At 45.0% G+C, this 16917-nt stretch overlaps 1 pseudogene; it reads right to left on the reverse strand.

Annotated features, from left to right (window-relative positions):
- Positions 1 to 1381: 1381 nt before the first annotated feature.
- Positions 1382 to 10570, reverse strand: LOC148214048 (uncharacterized; annotated as a pseudogene).
- Positions 10571 to 16917: the final 6347 nt, after the last annotated feature.

The following is a 16917-nucleotide window of genomic DNA, read 5'->3' on the forward strand; positions in this document are numbered from 1 at the left end:
GATTTACAAGATCTGTCCCATTCTTCACAAATTCCCAAGGCAAAGATACTGTATGCACTAAGTTAAATGGCTGTGCTTGGCGGGATTCCAAGGTTTAGGTGAGAAAATGGAAAGAGCCAAAACTTTTGACTGAAGAAATGTTCAACTCAATTGCTTCTACAGGCTGTTCAGTGCCATTCAGTGATAGCAACCCCTATTTCCTTCTGGCTCGATCCATCAGTTGATCCATCACCCATCTTCAAAAGATTCTCACCTTCTTGAGAGAAGGAACTGGAAGATGGGCTTCAGCAATCCCACGTATCAGTGTCTCCAATCCTTCCTATATTTGCAGAATGAAATGGGGGGGGGGGATTCTTTCTAGCATTTCAGCAAATGGCTTATGGTGTCCCCAGAAGGACCAATCATGCCCATGCTCAACAACTTCGTGAAAGTGCTGGGAGAGCATAGCCAGGGATTTGGGTGGGTGGCCATGAATATCCAGAGGCACACAAGCCGGGTTCTTCTCAGACTGGAAGGAAGGTGCTAGTAGTCTGAGCCATTGGCTGAATGGGAGACCAGAAAGCGGAGGCAATTTTCTGGGAAGGACATTTCGCAGCCTTTGCCAAGCTGGATTCCTTTGCCTCCAAATCAAGGCACAAATCAGAGGATTAGAAATTACTTTGCAAGTCAAAAGGGCCTTGATTATATGCTTTTTCAGAACATTTTTACTTATAGACTTCTCTCTGGCCACTTTCATTGCATTTTAATAGCCTGTCTTATGTCTTTGATGTGCTGATATTTCTTATCACTGGTTGGAAACAAGTCTTTTTAAAAATGGCACTGTGCCAGTCTGGGTATTTATTTTTAAGCAGCCTTTCACAATTCGAACTCAAAGAATGAAAAAACAAATGGGTCTCTGTTTAGCAGTTCCTAATAATATTATTCCTATCTCTTGAGAAAGTTTGAATAAATTAATTATTACGAACTAATAGTAGGAAGAGTAAGTAGCAAAAGGAGAGTTATGTACTGGTCTTCAAAAAAAAAAAGATATCCTAATTAGAATTTCAGGGAGAAAGTACAAACCAATTTGTATCCCAACCAAAGACTTCAGGGGAGGCTAAGCTGACTGAGGGCAACTTGAATCTTCCATTCCCAATTCCATGTTGCTCAAGGACAAGAAAGCACCCAGGCCCACAAAAGGGGGGAAAATGGAAGGAGAGAGTCCTATGTATACCAGCTTGACTGCCTGAAGGAAAGGGAGAATAGAAATCTAATAGATAAATTTCCTGCTCTCAGCCACTGTTTCGGCTCCAACAGAAAGAGCAGACAACTTCATTTGAGTCTTCCCTGTGAGGGAGAGAGAATTTTAAAGTGCAGAATTAATAAAATAGGAGGAGGCATTCTACAGAAGAGAAGACATAAAGAAGAAGATGAGACTCTCTGGGGAATGGGAGAGCCTTCGATTACCTCCTGAGGTGTCCTGACTTGGCTCTTCCTGAGAGATCCTCCTGAAAAACAGCTCCTGACTGGGACTGGATGGATTCCTCCTTCCCTCAGGATCTCTGATGCCCACAGTGTAGGACTTGAAATAGGAGGCACGAGAAAAGAAGAAGAATTAACAGATGTGACATAACATGAAGTGGATTCTTGTTCTCTGAACACAACTTCAAAGCCCCCAGTGTCCATCAGGGAGGCTGGAAAGTGAGAAAGGAACGGCTGCCCCAAATCTATCTTCTAGAATGGATAACAGAAGAATGTCCTACAAGAATCATTGAAACATATCCACATATTAGGAATGCTAGAGAACTCTGGTGGGGAGGGGTTAAGAATTCAAATGCATTGTTTATACCATTCAGATCCCTTCTGGGCTCCCAAAATAAAGGTCTCCCACCTGCAACTCGACCTGCTCCTTCTGCTCCTCTGCCTGACTCAGGAGGAAGCCTTCCTCCAGGGCCACCACCTGGGAGCTGGTCTCTGCTCCGCACTCCCGTACCCAGCTCTGCATCTGCAAGGGCAGAAGGGCCAGGAAGTGCTCCAGAACAACCAGGTCCACCATCTGCGCCTTTGTGTGCTTTTCGGGTCTCAACCACTGACTACAAAAGTAGTGGAGATGGCTGCAAAGCCCTTGGGGCCCTCAGCCTCCTGGTATTGGATGCTCCGGAAGTTCTGGGGCTGAACGTCTGAATGGGTGGTTTCCTCCTCCAGGACCTTTTGCCCAGTTCTTGCCCAGATCTCCCCACAGCTCCCAGGCTGAACAGCAGAAGGGCCTTCTCCACTTCCCTCACTTGCTAAGGGTTGTGTCTCCATTCTTTCTCTGTCCTGTAACGCAACTCCAAAGGGGTCCAAGGAATCTTGTGGCTCTCCAAATGCCTTTTCATTCATAGGACTGTTCCTGTAGCTGCAGGAATGACCACAGCAGGCCATTCAGCCCTCATTGCCCAAGAGAGAATTTTATCTGTACGTGAGGACCTACAAAAGGCTTCCGGTTTCTGTGTCTGAGATGGAAAAGAAACGACATTCCAAGAATTAGAAAGTGATGGATTTCACCATTGAACAACACTCATCCCCATGCTGTAAATCCCCATCTCATCTTCTGACCATGAGGTCTTATTGTTGCTCTCATATTTCACCAAGACACAGTCTCCGGGAGCAAAACTATGCACAGCTTGATCCAGTCCGGATAGATGCCACTGCTGCAGAAAATCAGAGAAGGAAGAATTTACAGCAGCAAGAGATGTAGGAAACTGGAGGCTTGACCAAGAGGCGACCGTCGCCTAATTAGCATAGCAAAACACACATACCCAAGGTGGGAATTTTAGAAAACATAGACCATGCTAAGCTTATTATGGGATGTTCATATGTAACATGGAATCAGGTGCATCTGTGCAACATTGTAACCAATTATACCTATTTTTTTATCTCAACGTAGCCAATTATGTTTATTCACCCTTTTTTTTCAAAAGTATAAAAATAGATGTAAAAGTTTGCTTGGGGCTCCTCTCCCTTTAGCGAGACGGAGTCCTTTTTCTTGAAGTGCTTCAATAAAAAGAGGAACAGCCAATTACCATCTTTGGGGTCTTATTGGGCAGAACCCGGGGGAAAGGGGTCCCGCACTTTGCGGCAAACAAAAGGAAAGGGGGAAAGACAGTTTGAGGCCACAGGGGCAAGAGTGTGGGTGAAGGGAGGCACCGGGGATTTGAAAGCAGGCAAAGTATTCTGCCCTGCAGGAAAAAAAACCTGCTTCACATCTCCCAATAGAAGAAGATTCCCCTACAAGAGTGGCGAAGGATTGTCCTTTTCTTCAGTGGACCTCAACAGGAACTCACCAGGATTCCGGTCACCTCAGGAGGAGTCTTCCAAGCTCTTGAGTTGGGCGTGGATCTGTTTCAAGCAAAGGTCCCTGTGCTGGGTAAAAATGCCTGCCTCTTCCCCTGCCCGCTGCATTCACTGACATTTCAAGTGCCAGACTGCCATCGCTGAATAGCAGTATAAATATTGGGTCTCCACGTCTGTGCCTCATGACTGGCAAGGCACATTCCCTGTCTACACAAAGCCACTGATGACTCTAAAATCTGTGACTATTTTGATTTTGTGAGAGTGGGTGTCTTTGCCCTATAGTCCCCTATATGGCAAAGACATATTGATGTTATAGGAAACTTGGACAGCTGATGATCTTCTACTTGATGGCTATTATTCCTTTCAACTGGGAGCAACCCCGGGAAGAGGCCCAGGAAGACAGAAGGGAGGATTGGGCACCCTTATTTCTACTTCCTGAAAAGCAGAACCTAAGCTTATATCTACACTGGACCAATTGGCCCTGACCATTTTACTAGATTTGGAAGCAGCCCCTCTGTTACTTATTAATGCTTACCTGGCCCCAACACGAAGAAGAGATGAGACCAGTGTGATCTGGACAAAATACAGAGGATCTCCTACTAATGCACCCCAATGCAATGGTAATGAGTTTCTCCTATGCCACCCCCCTCTGCAGGGAGGCAGGACCCATGTGATTGGTCCGCCCCCGGTGCCTGATGGACCCGTCAGGGTTTCAGAGGGAGCTGGGGGATATTCCCGTGGACCTGCTGCACGGTCCAGCGGAGGCCCTGGCTGCTGCCTGGAATAGAGAAGCAGTTGGGGCCTTGGACAGGATCGCTGTAACGAGCTGCCACCTGTTGATCCCAAATCCAGTAACTTTCCTTGCAACCAGTATTGATTCAAAAGAAAGTTCATTTATTGAGAATAAGTGTACAGATCCAAAGCATTGCTAAGACTGATCAAAAGCGCGCCAAAAGCTGTTTTTCTTACTTCCCCTCCCTACATCGCCCTTAGTTCTTGGTCCTCTGATTCTCTTGCTGGTATGACCTTGAGCCTGCCAGAGCTTGTGATAAGGAGCCATCTGCTTTTTAACGGTTTCTCATCCCTACTCCCCCCCCCCTTTTACAATGGCAGAACCGCAGCATGTAAAAAACCATTTTTTTTCTTTTTAAACTAGCCATCTAATAATCTATTATAAAATCTTGCGAGGATTCTGACATACTGCCCCTCCACAAAAGAGGATGTCAGTCGGATGATTCCTCTTCTTCACTCTAAAAAAGAAAAAGCAAAGAAAAACATAATACAATAACCCTTCTAATTGTTAAGGCTTTGTAGGATAAACATCATAATTTTTTTTAACTAAATGTGGAGCCTTTACATGTTTCTTGTCAACCCATTCAGCCATTGATTTGGGAAAATGTTTCCACTGAATTAAAAATTGAACGCCCCCCCCCCCCGCTTTCTACTGTCCAGTATCTCTTTAACTTCAAAATGTTGTTCTCCTTCAACCATCATCGGTTTAGGCGGTGCTGGGGAGGGATGCCATTGAGATGACTCTTTATAGGGTTTAAGCAGGTCGCAGTGGAACACTGGATGGATTCTTTTAAAGGTAGTAGGCATCTGTAATCATAGGGAAACTGGATTAATTACTTTATCTATAATAAAAGGCCCCACAAACTTTGGAGCGAGCTTTCTGGAAGGTTGTAATGATTTAAGATGCTTGGTAGATAAAAGAACCTTATCTCCCACTTTCCATTCTTTTTCTGGGGTTCTCTTAGCATCTTCAAATTTCTTGTATGTTGCTCTGGCCTCCTTCAACGATGCAGCAATCTGAGGCCACACTTGTGTCATTTGTTGGACCCATTCATCAACTGAAGTGACTTGAGTGGATTGGAGTGGATCTTTTTTTTTTTTTTTTTTGGGAGGGCGGAGCTGGCGTCGCGGCGATACGGTGGGCGATCCTGGGCTCCCAGGATCGCAGCCGATATCTCCTCCCCCGGACGGTCCCGATGGACCTAAGCCGTCCCGTAGAGATGGCGATCGCAAAGGGCGCGTCCCGCGGATCTCAGGGACGCCGCAAGTCCCAGATTGATCCCGGGAGAAGCTCTTGAAGCCGGCGGAGGAGAGCCAGCCAAAATGGCTGCGAAAGCCGGGACAGCTCCAAAGGAAGAAGGAAGAGAGGGGTGTCAACTGGGTGAGATGGACTTTTACTATTCAACTATTCTTAGAGAACACCTTAAGTAACTTAAAGAGATTTTTAAAAGTGAAGAAAAGTGGATTAAGCGGCGAGATTGAGCCTTATAAAAAAAGGGGGGGAAATTTTTTTTCTTTTCAACTTTCCCTTTTTAGTGGAATTGGCAAGATGTTTTTCTCTTAAAAAAATATATTTTTAACTGGATTGGCTTTTTCTTTTTAATACTCAATAACTCTTTATCTTAAGCCTTTTTTTTTGACTAAGATTTCTTTATTGTTATAAGAAATTTATACTTTTTGATTTTGAAATGGGGAAAGTGGAGTTAAGAGAAAGTAAATGAAAGAAAGTTGCACTGCCATCTAGAGGCTCGACATAGTGCTTTTTTTCTTCTATTGTGACGCATGCTCAAAGACCCTGTGCTTTCTAAAAAGATAGTGGGGTGTGCATGTTTATACAGGTGCCATCCGTAACTATAAACAAGAAAGTGGAGTTGAAAGCGATTTTGAAAATATCAAGATGGAAAGTTTGAGCTAGTCACAAGAGCCCTGATTAGTGGCAGTAGCTCTTCTTTCTGCTAGAAGCTCTGCTTTGCTCTCCATTCCCCCCTCAGTTGGATTTTTTTTAAAGAGACTTAGTCTTTTCCCTCCTCTTCTTTTTTTTTTTTCTCTCCTCTTGCTTTTTTTTTTTCTTTCTTCTTATTTTTGGCAAGAACAAAGATAAAGAATCCTTTGACTCAATGAAGGTTTATCAAGATAATAAATTATACGAGAAACACAATGCAGAAAAAGATCTTTAAACTATTGAGGATGACTATAAAAAACTGGAAGAAGAGCTGCAGAAATTCCCGCAAAAAAAAAGAAAAAAAGATATTAAAGCTAAAATGGACTTAATTAAACATAAAACGGGATCAATGGAAAAGGAAGAAATAGTACAAGAAATCAGAAACATTAAACAGAATTATTGTGAGGCCTATAAACTGAGAATTAAAAGGGTTAATCAATTGATAAATGAAGAGGGACAGACTTGTTCTTGGCACTGAGGGTGAGAAAAAGATTATACAAGATTATAATGGAAAATCGTACTAAGAGAATGCACAAAAAGAAGAAGTAAAACAATATTGAAAGAAACTACTTCAGATGTTTAAAGAAAAAACGAGGGGAATACAATAATGATGGAACTGACAGAAGCTTCAAAAAGCAGAATGTTTGAAAGGACATTTATTATTGCTTTCTTTTATCCAATAATATAGAAAAAGGAATAAACAGCTAGATATTTTGGGATATTGAATGAAAAGGGTGAACTCAAAATTATGCAAGCGCTGGAATAAAGTATAAATCCGAGATATATAGTTAAAAATTGTATTTGATTGTAAATGTTTCAAGAGATTAGACTAAAATTTATACATGGTTGAATATAGTAACATATAGATTTTAAACTAGAGACATTTTTGTTGAAACATGTAGTGAAGAATCTGGTTAGAACTGTAACCCGGTTAGAACTGTAACTGATATTGTAACTGATACTGGTTAGAACTGTAACTTTTAAGAATTGGAAAAATTAAAAAGTACTTATGCAGGAGGAAGTTATTGAAAATTATGGAATGTGCAGAGATGAGTTAAATTGAGATTTGAAATTAGAGTAAGAAGATAAGTAATTTTATATGACACTGAGAAAATATAGTAATGTAATGGATTAGGAAATTTTATAATAGAAATTTGATATTAATTATTATATATATACACATATAATCGATAGATGAAAATGTATTACTAATCCTATTGAAAGTTAAAATTTCTTGTAATAAATGATTCTATAGATTAGCTATGAATGATTAATAATTGTTAATTGATAAGTATACAAGTATATTTTGAAAAGATGATATGAGAATTTAAGATTATGAAAGGGGCACCAACAAGTTGGTAACTGGTTGACACACGGTATAAAATGGAAGATGCTTTTTTTATGCCTTTTTATGTTTTTGTTTGTTCATGTATGTTTTGTGTTTGTTGTAAAAATAAAAAAATATTTTTTTTAAAAAAAAACATCATAAATTTTTTTAACTAAATGTGGAGCCTTTACATGTTTCTTGTCAACCCATTCAGCCATTGATTTGGGAAAATGTTTCCACTGAATTAAAAATTGAACGCCCCCCCCCCCCGCTTTCTACTGTCCAGTATCTCTTTAACTTCAAAATGTTGTTCTCCTTCAACCATCATCGGTTTAGGCGGTGCTGGGGAGGGATGCCATTGAGATGACTCTTTATAGGGTTTAAGCAGGTCGCAGTGGAACACTGGATGGATTCTTTTAAAGGTAGTAGGCATCTGTAATCATAGGGAAACTGGATTAATTACTTTATCTATAATAAAAGGCCCCACAAACTTTGGAGCGAGCTTTCTGGAAGGTTGTAATGATTTAAGATGCTTGGTAGATAAAAGAACCTTATCTCCCACTTTCCATTCTTTTTCTGGGGTTCTCTTAGCATCTGCAAATTTCTTGTACGTTGCTCTGGCCTCCTTCAACGATGCAGCAATCTGAGGCCACACTTGTGTCATTTGTTGGACCCATTCATCAACTGAAGTGACTTGAGTGGATTGGTTAGGTAGTTCTGGGATTGGTACAAAGTCCTGTCCTGTAGCTATTTTAAAAGGGGTGAGGCCAGTGCTTTGGTGCACTGCATTATTATAAGCTACTTCAGCAAATGGTAACAGCTCACCCCAATTGTCTTGTTGGTAGTTAATGAAACATCTCAAATATTATTCTAACACTGAGTTCAGACGTTCACATGATCCCGCCGTCTGGGGGTGGTACCCTGAACTCAAGCCTTGTGATGCCCCCAGTAGTTTTAGGAATGCCCTCCAGAACTTGGCAGTAAACTGGACCCCGCGATCCGAAATTATTCGTTCTGGGACACCATGAGCTTGGTAGACGTGTTGTATAAATAACTTAGCCAGTTTGCGTGCTGATGGAAGGGATTGGCATGCCACAAAATGTGGTTGTTTGGAAAAAAGGTCTGTAACTACCCAAAGAACTGTCTTTTTGTTGCTTTCAGGCAGGTCTACAATAAAGTCCATGGAAACTTGCTTCCAAGGGGCCCCTGGATTTGCTACTGTCTGTAGAAGCCCCATTGGTTTGCCCCCTCTTTTTTTTTTTTTTTGCCATTGCACACGTGGGGCATGTAGCTACATATTCCCCTACATCTTTTCTCATTGTTGGCCACCAAAATTGTCGCCTGAGTAGATGTAATGTCTTCACAAAACCAAAGTGCCCAGCTGTTCTGCTGTCGTGACTTCTTTGCAAGACCCACTTTCTAGCGTCTGCAGGGACATACAGCTTATCTTGCCACCACCATGCCCCTTGTTTGTTCACTAGTAATTGGCTGTTGCTTTTAAACCAATCATCCTGAGCAATCTGGGCATTTAATTTTTTCAACAATTCTCCTTCTGGCTGTTCTTCACCCCTCTTTTTCTGAGCTCTAGTGACCACCCTTAGGGCTGTTTGGGTACATGGAATTACAGGAGTGACTACTTCCTCTCGCTTCCTTTTGTGTTGAGGCAATCGAGACAGGGCATCTACCAGAAAATATTTTCCCCCAGGAATGTACTTCAGGGAGAAGTTAAATTGATGGAAATATTGTGCCCATCTCATTTGCTTGGGTGACAGCTTCCTCGGTGCAGTCAAAGCTTCTAAATTCTTGTGATCAGTCCAAATTTCAAAGGGATGGGGTGATCCCTCTAACAAGTGTCTCTAGCAAACTAACACCCAGTGCACTGCGAACGCTTCCTTTTCCCACACCAACCAGCATCTCTCAGTTTCTGAAAATTTCCAGGATATGTATGTACATGGAAACAGCTCTCCCCCTGCCCCCTTCTGTAACAACACAGCTCCCACTGCCACATCCGAAGCGTCTGCCCGTATGACAAATGGCTGTTCTGGATCAGGGTGCTTTAAGATCGGTTCAGCTGTAAACAGACGCTTTAAACTTTGAAAAGCTTCCTGGCACTCCTTAGTCCAGGCCAGGGGGGCTCCAGGTTTTGATGCCTTCGCTTTGTCCTTGCCCTTGGTTTTCAACAAATCGGTGAGTGGGAGTGCTACTTGGGCAAAGTTGGGTATGAATTGCCGATAGAAGTTAGCAAAGCCCAGGAAACTTTGAAGCTGACGCCTGGTTTTGGGAGCCTCCCAACCTGTGATGTCCCTCACCTTGACCGGGTCCATTTCAATTCCCTGATGCGAAATTCTATACCCCAAATAGTCAATTTGCTGTTTATGAAATTCACATTTGGAGAGCTTGGCATACAATTGAGCCTCCAGTAGCTTTTTTAGTACCTTCCTGATCAATCGTACATGTTGCTCCATGGTCTCAGTGTAAATCAGGATATCGTCTAGATAAACCAACACCCCCTGGTATAAATGGTCTTCTAACACCTCATTTATAAGTTGCATAAACACCCCCGCCACTCCTTTTAATCCGAACGGCATTATTTCATAACGGAAACACCCCAGGGGTGTGTTAAAGGGAGATTTCCATTGATCTCCTTCCCAGATTCGCACCCTGAAGTACGCCTCCCTTAAATCCAGTTTTGTGAAAATTTTCCCTTTGGATAAATGGGCCAACAGATCTTTCATCAAAGGGAGTGGGTACCGGTTGTCATTTAGTTCCACCCAAATTTTAATGGGACTCACCCCCATCTCTTCTGAGTCCTCTCGTGAGCAGCTTTCTTTCTCTGGAAGAGCAGCCGCCTGTCGGAGAGAGAGCGGAGCTAACAACTTCCGGGTTTTTCTGCTGCCGCGTGTTGCCGCCCTAGCTCCCGTCTCGCTGCCTACCGCCGCTGACTCCTTCTTGCCGGGCTCCGAAGACTTCGGCCCCTTCTGCTCCGTCTTCTTTCCTCCTTGCTCCATCTTTGCTTTAGGGCACGCAGTGGCAAAGTGCCCCGGCTCCCCGCAGTTGAAACAGACACGCCGGCTCCTGCTACTTCCCGGCGCGCTGGTCTTCGCCTTGGCCGCTGCCTTCTTTGTGCCGGCTAATGGCGGAAGTCGGGTTCTTGCTTCTGTGGTGCGCCATTGCTCCTCCACTTCGCCGGCCATAGCGACCCATCCATTAAAGGTTTTGGGGAAACCCCGGCACACCACGCGCTGCAACAACTCGGAACAGACCCCCATAGCCTTCCATGTAGATCCGCACCTGGGTGATAAAGCAAGCAAGCTGCCCAGCATCTCCCCCAAATTTCATGGAGATGCCCCGCTGCTGCATCGGGTTCTTGGTTCTGCTAGGTGTGAGATCCTCCTCCTCCTCACTGGAGGTCTCACCTATGGCCGACTGCTCTGCCGCCTCCGTACCTCCAGGTGTGGATGCTGACTCTCGCATGGGAGGCGTAAATCCCCCTCTAAGCAGTTGATCCACCGCTGCTTTTAGCACTCGCACATCATTGGATATGGACCCCATCTGCCCTTCCAATTTCCCCATGCGATCTTTCATCAAAGGGCCTTGTCCCCTTGTCACCATTGCCTTCGCCCCCGCTCGGGCTTGGCGTGATGATTGCACCGGCTCCTCCTGGGTTAACACCTTCACTTCCAATGGAGGGGGGACCGATCTCTCTTCTTCTTCCTCAATTACATTGTCAGCCATCCCGCTGCTCAGTTGGTCCCGGTCGACGTGAGGCTTTGGACTCCCCGCAGGGCAATCTCCCTGGTGGAAGTCTACACTGGGAGTCTTAGCAAAATGTAACGAGCTGTCACCTGTTGATCCCAAATCCAGTAACTTTCCTTGCAACCAATACTGATTCAAAAGAAAGTTCATTTATTGAGAATAAGTGTACAGATCCAAAGCATTGCTAAGACTGATCAAAAGCGTGCCAAAAGCTGTTTTTCTTACTTCCCCCCCCTACATCGCCCTTAGTTCTTGGTCCTCTGATTCTCTTGCTGGTATGACCTTGAGCCTGCCAGAGCTTGTGATAAGGAGCCATCTGCTTTTTAACGGTTTCTCATTCCTACTCCCCCACCCCCCTTTTACAATGGCAGAACCGCAGCATGTAAAAAACCATTTTTTTTTAAACTAGCCATCTAATAATCTATTATAAAATCTTGCGAGGATTCTGACAATCGCACTTTGCGACCTCTCTTGCCACGTCGGCCCCGATACTCCCCGTGGTTTACGGAGGAGTTGAGGGTGCTGAAGAGGGTTAAGAGACGTCTAGAGCGCCGCTGAGGAAGACACGGACTGAATCCAACTGAACATATGTTAGAGCCGCTATTAAGGCCTACATTGTGGCGATAAGGGCGGCGAAGCGTCAATACTTCTCCGCCCTTATTGCATCTGCAGAGTGCCGCCCGGCGGTCCTGTTTGGGATCACCAGGTCCCTCCTTGGTAAGGGGGATGTGGTGGTTCATTTGCAGGGGTGCACGAAGGAATTTGCAGAGCACCTGCAGGATAAAATAGCTCGGATTCACTCCAAGTTGGACTCCGAGCGTGGTGCAGGGTCTAGGGAGATACCAGGGGATTGTTCTTGCCTAGTTAGCTGGAAACGGTTTGATCCTGTTGTTCCTGAGGAAGTGGACAGGATCCTCTGGACTGTGAGAGCCACCACTTGTCATCTGGACCCATGCCCCTCCTGGCTGGTGAAAGGAGCTCGGGAGGTGACATGTGGTTGGATCCAGGCGATGGTTAAGGCATCCTTGCAGGAGGGGGTGTTTCCAGCGCCCTTTAAAGAGGCGTTGGTGCACCCCCTCCTCAAGAAGCCCTCCCTGGATCCTACTGTACTGGACAACTTTCGTCCAGTCTCCCACCTTCCCTTCTTGGGGAAGGTGGTTGAGAAAGTGGTGGCTTTGGGGATGGGCAGCACAGTTTTGTGCTGGTTCACCTCCTTTCTCCAGGGCCGATCCCAATTGGTGGTGATAGGAAACGAGAGGTCCCACCCATCCTTGGCCCCTCCTTTGTGGGGTGCCGCAGGGTTTGGTTCTCTCTCCGCTCCTCTTCAACATCTATATGAAACCGCTGGGTGAGATCATCCATCATCATGGGATGAGGTATCATCAGTATGCTGATGATACTCAACTATACATCTCCATCCCTGGTGAGGTAAGTGATGCCGTGTCCACCCTCTCGCGATGCCTGGAGGCTGTGAGGGTCTGGATGGGGAGCAACAAGCTTTGACTGAACCCTGGTAAGACGGAGTGGCTGTGGGTTAATGGCTCCTCTGTATCCGGGATTTTGTCATCCTTGGTGCTGGATGGAGTGGCACTGCCCCAGACAGACCCAGTGTGTAATTTGGGGGTCCTCCTGGACTCACGGCTCCTGCTTGAAGAGCAAGTGGCAGCCGTGGCCAGGAGGGCTTTTGCACAGCTTCGGGTTGTGTGCCAGTTACGCCCTTTCCTGGATCGGGATGCCCTGCGAACAGTCACTCATGCCCTTGTTATCTCCCAGATAGACTAATGCAATGCGCTCTACATGGGGCTACCCTTGAAGAGTATCCGGAAGCTTCAGCTGGTCCAGAATGCGGCCGCGTGAGCAATTTTTGGGGCCCGAAGAAGGACCCATATAACACTTCTGCTCCGTGAGGTGTATTGGGTACCGGTTTGCTTCCGGGTCCAATTCAAGGTGTTGGTTATCACCTTTAAAGCCCTACATGGCATGGGGCCAGGTTACCTGAAGGACTGCCTCGCCCCCACGATCTCAACCCTTCCCACCTGATCTCACAGAGAGGGCATGCTCCGGATCCCTGCGGTAAAAGAACTTCGATTAGTGGGGTCCAGAAGGTGGGCCTTCTCTGCTGTGGCCCCCACCCTTTGGAACATCTTGCCCCTGGAGGTGAGACAGGCCCCCTCACTCCAGGCCTTTCGGAGGGATTTGAAGACATGGCTCTGCCATCTGGCCTGGGGTGGGGAGGGAGGATGTCAGAAATGGGGTTGGCTGGCCCCTTAGTGGCCTAGTGTGGCCCCTATTGGCCTCTTGGATTTTTTAGCTTTTTTATTTTTGTAATGTCGGGTTTTTATAACTTTTAATTGTATTTCTGTTTTTAGTCTGTTGTAAGCTGCCCAGAGTCCCCCGTTGTGGGGAGATGGGCGGGGACAAGTCAAATAAATAAAAAAAATAAAATAAAAAAATACTGGGAGGCGACTTTAATGCTAGGCTGGGTCCAGATGATCTTACATTATATACAAAATTCCACCGATACCCACCAGCACAAGAAAACAATTCAACCTGTACTCACTTCGTGCGGCTATCTAAAGTCAATAAGCCTAATTATGCAGGTTTATGCCTCACAAAAATGTTGAATAAATTTAATTTATTCACATTTAATGGATCCACTCAAGGGGACCATCCCGGTGAATTCACATTCGTGGTAGGTACAAAAACAAGTACCACAGATTATTTGTCACTCAACAGAACGCTATTACCTCTGGTGGAGAATTTAAAAGTCCTGCCCTATTTTGACAGTGATCACCTGCCACTTTGTCTAAACCTGAACTCTCCCAGTCAGGGGACACATCTTGAAACCCAGTGTACCCCTGATATTACTCTAGCTGGCCAAGCAAGATGCCGGGCCAAATGGACTCTACAACTTGACCAAAAGCTGAAAAAGATGCTTGCAGAGGAGAATATGCAGACTTGCCAAGCAGCTTTTATAACAGCTAAGTTCACCCAAGACCCTCTGAACTTATATAAAACGCTAACACAAAATTTACACTCTTTATTGGCTTATGACTATGCACCTCTATCTAAAAGGTGTATAAATGCATCAAAGCCTTGGTTTGACAAAGAATGTGTGGAGGCCAAGAAAGCTCTTACTTCTGCTTACCACCTGTATAAATCGCAGGTAGGAGATAAGGATAAAGATATGGAGACACTCAAATCTCTCCTCACCCTTAAGAAGCAGTACAAACAATTAGTGGCTGAGAAGAAAAAAAGAGACATAATAGCTACTTGGAAACGTCTAATTGATGCTGCCAAGTTAAGGAACTCGTCTCTCTTTTGGCAGATAATCTCTAACCAGATGTATAGGACCCCCACCTTAATAGGCTTCTATATACCCCCAGAAGTCTGGGAACTTCATTTCCAGAGGATGTACAATGATCCATTTAATCAACCGGCATTGCAAATGGAGGAAGATCTACCTGATTGGCCCCCAGTAACAGTGCATGAAATTAAGATGCTCATAGGTCAACTCAGAATGAGGAAAGCCCCGGGAGCTGATCTTATACCCCCAGAACTACTAAAGAACAATTTAGAGTGGTGGACACCAATCTTAGCATCACTCTTTACCTTCATTGATTCCACCGGATAGATATCTGAGGATTGGGGCGTGGCAATTATAGTCCCAATCTTTAAGAAGGGCAAGAGAGAAGACCCCACAAACTATAGGCCAATAAGCCTATTAAGCATAATCAGCAAGCTCTACGCTAAGCACCTGTATGAAAAACTGAAGGTCTGGATGGATCAGGGAAACCTGATAGCTGACGAACAGGCCGGGTTCAGAGAGGGTAGAGGCACCATTGAACAATTTGTGATCCTACAGCATTTAATCGAAAAATATTCCTCAAATAAAGTAAAAGCACTGTATGCCGCCTTCATAGATTTGAAGGCAGCCTTTGACTCAATATCCAGAGATAGATTCTGGGAGAAGCTGGAAGCGGCATCGATTGATCACAGGCTTCTCCATATGATTCGTGCCCTATATACCAACACAACCCTCAGGGTCAGGTGCAATAGACAAGGGGCTCTCTCAGAGCCGATAAGAGTTCAAAAGGGGGTGAAACAGGGGTGTATTTTGGCTCCCCTACTCTTCAATTTCTATATCAATAATCTGGTGAACTGTCTAGATAAGCCGGAATTTCATCTCCCCAAAGTAGGAGAACGCAGAATCGCTATGCTACTCTATGCTGATGACGCAGTTCTGTCTAGAACTCCAATAGGACTTAAAAGAGGTTTGACATCCTTGGTTCACTATTGTGATAGTGAAAAGCTCAAAATAAATTATCAGAAAACCAAGATAATGGTTTGCTCAGAAAGACCGAAAAGTATTCCGTGGAACATCCGGGAGCACAAAATAGAGCAAGTGGCTAGTTTTAAGTACTTAGGCATCTAGGTCCAGGGTATACTTTCTCAGTGGTGGGACATCCCGTCCACTTAACATCCTGCCTAACGGGCTTTCTGCAGGGATCTCTGGAACCTCACACTTAGTAGTTCCTTCTGACTTTTTTTGCTAGTGTTATTTCCCATCCCGACTGAATATTTAAAGGCTTTACTGAGACTTTCAATCACATACGTTTAACCAAACCAATCGCTTCCTCCGTCTCTGGCCAGGCTCCTCGCGGAGAACTGGACCCACAAATCGGGACTCTGCTCTCACTTTGACCTTTCAGGGACCTGTGTCCCCTAATGCGTCTCGCACCGCTCCGTCATTCAAGTCTCACACACACACCACTCCTACCAGACCTCCCAGGTAATGCTTTGCGAAAGCCTGCATTTCTTACCTGGTTTCGTGCACGATTTTCAGGTCTCGGCCGTTTTTGGTGGGAAAAATGCCGGTCAGGAATTCACTCTAGTCAGCTTGCCCTTCCGAACCACTATTTCCAATTCGGTCCTTTAATGGGTGATGGGATCCAAAAGTTACAGCTCCCCTTAGGCTACTGAAATCAGTAGGGCGCCCCCCAAGAGAGGGCTTGCAGCCCCGGACTTACCGAACGCCGCTTCAGGACCCCGGACGAGCCCCCAGTTGTGAGAAACAAAGCTGCACAAATAATCCTTCTTGGATTTGGAAAGGCAAAGTTTATTTCCAAGCGTTTGCAAAGGCCGACGCTTCTCAGCTCGCAGGCTGCAAGAAGCGCACCATTAGAAATTTCAGCAAGGTTTTTATGCATCCCTTCATGCGTCTCGTTGGTCCTGCCTCGTTTTTGCCCTGGGGTGGGGAAATCTGAGTTCACAACCTATCCAAGATTCCTAAAACGAATACATTATTCCCAGACCCCCTTTTCTTGTTCACAGTTTCTAATTTTCTTGAGATAAGTGTCAAGGCCCAGGACCATCCTGTCTCCACTAAATCACTGTCTTTTGTGTTGTTATCTTCCTTCCTTCCCTGATTCACACATTCTTACCAACAAAAGGCAACACTTGTTTCATTACCTTTCATTCCCAGGTCTCCCCTTGGTGTGACTCCTTCCTTTTTTGTAAACACATTCAAATTCCAAGCGTAACCACGTTAACCATTAAGTATCAGAAAGCCTTGTTACTAGGACGTTTTGTTAAAAGGTAATTTCTACTCCTTACACAATGGCTCCTCGCTGCAAATTAGGATATTTTTTCTGCAGCTGGCCAACCTTGGCTGAACCTGAAAAGCCAGTCAGGATCAAGCCTGGTTAGTCCTTAGATTGGAGGTCACTAAGAGATCCCAGGATTGTAGGGGAGACCTGGCAATCAGGAGGACATCCCTATTGAA

The sequence above is a fragment of the Python bivittatus genome, unplaced genomic scaffold, assembly GCF_059951505.1.
Source record: "Python bivittatus isolate LINGU-HERP-01145 unplaced genomic scaffold, Pbiv_v1 ctg000820_np1212, whole genome shotgun sequence".
NCBI classification, from domain to species: Eukaryota; Metazoa; Chordata; class Lepidosauria; order Squamata; family Pythonidae; genus Python; species Python bivittatus.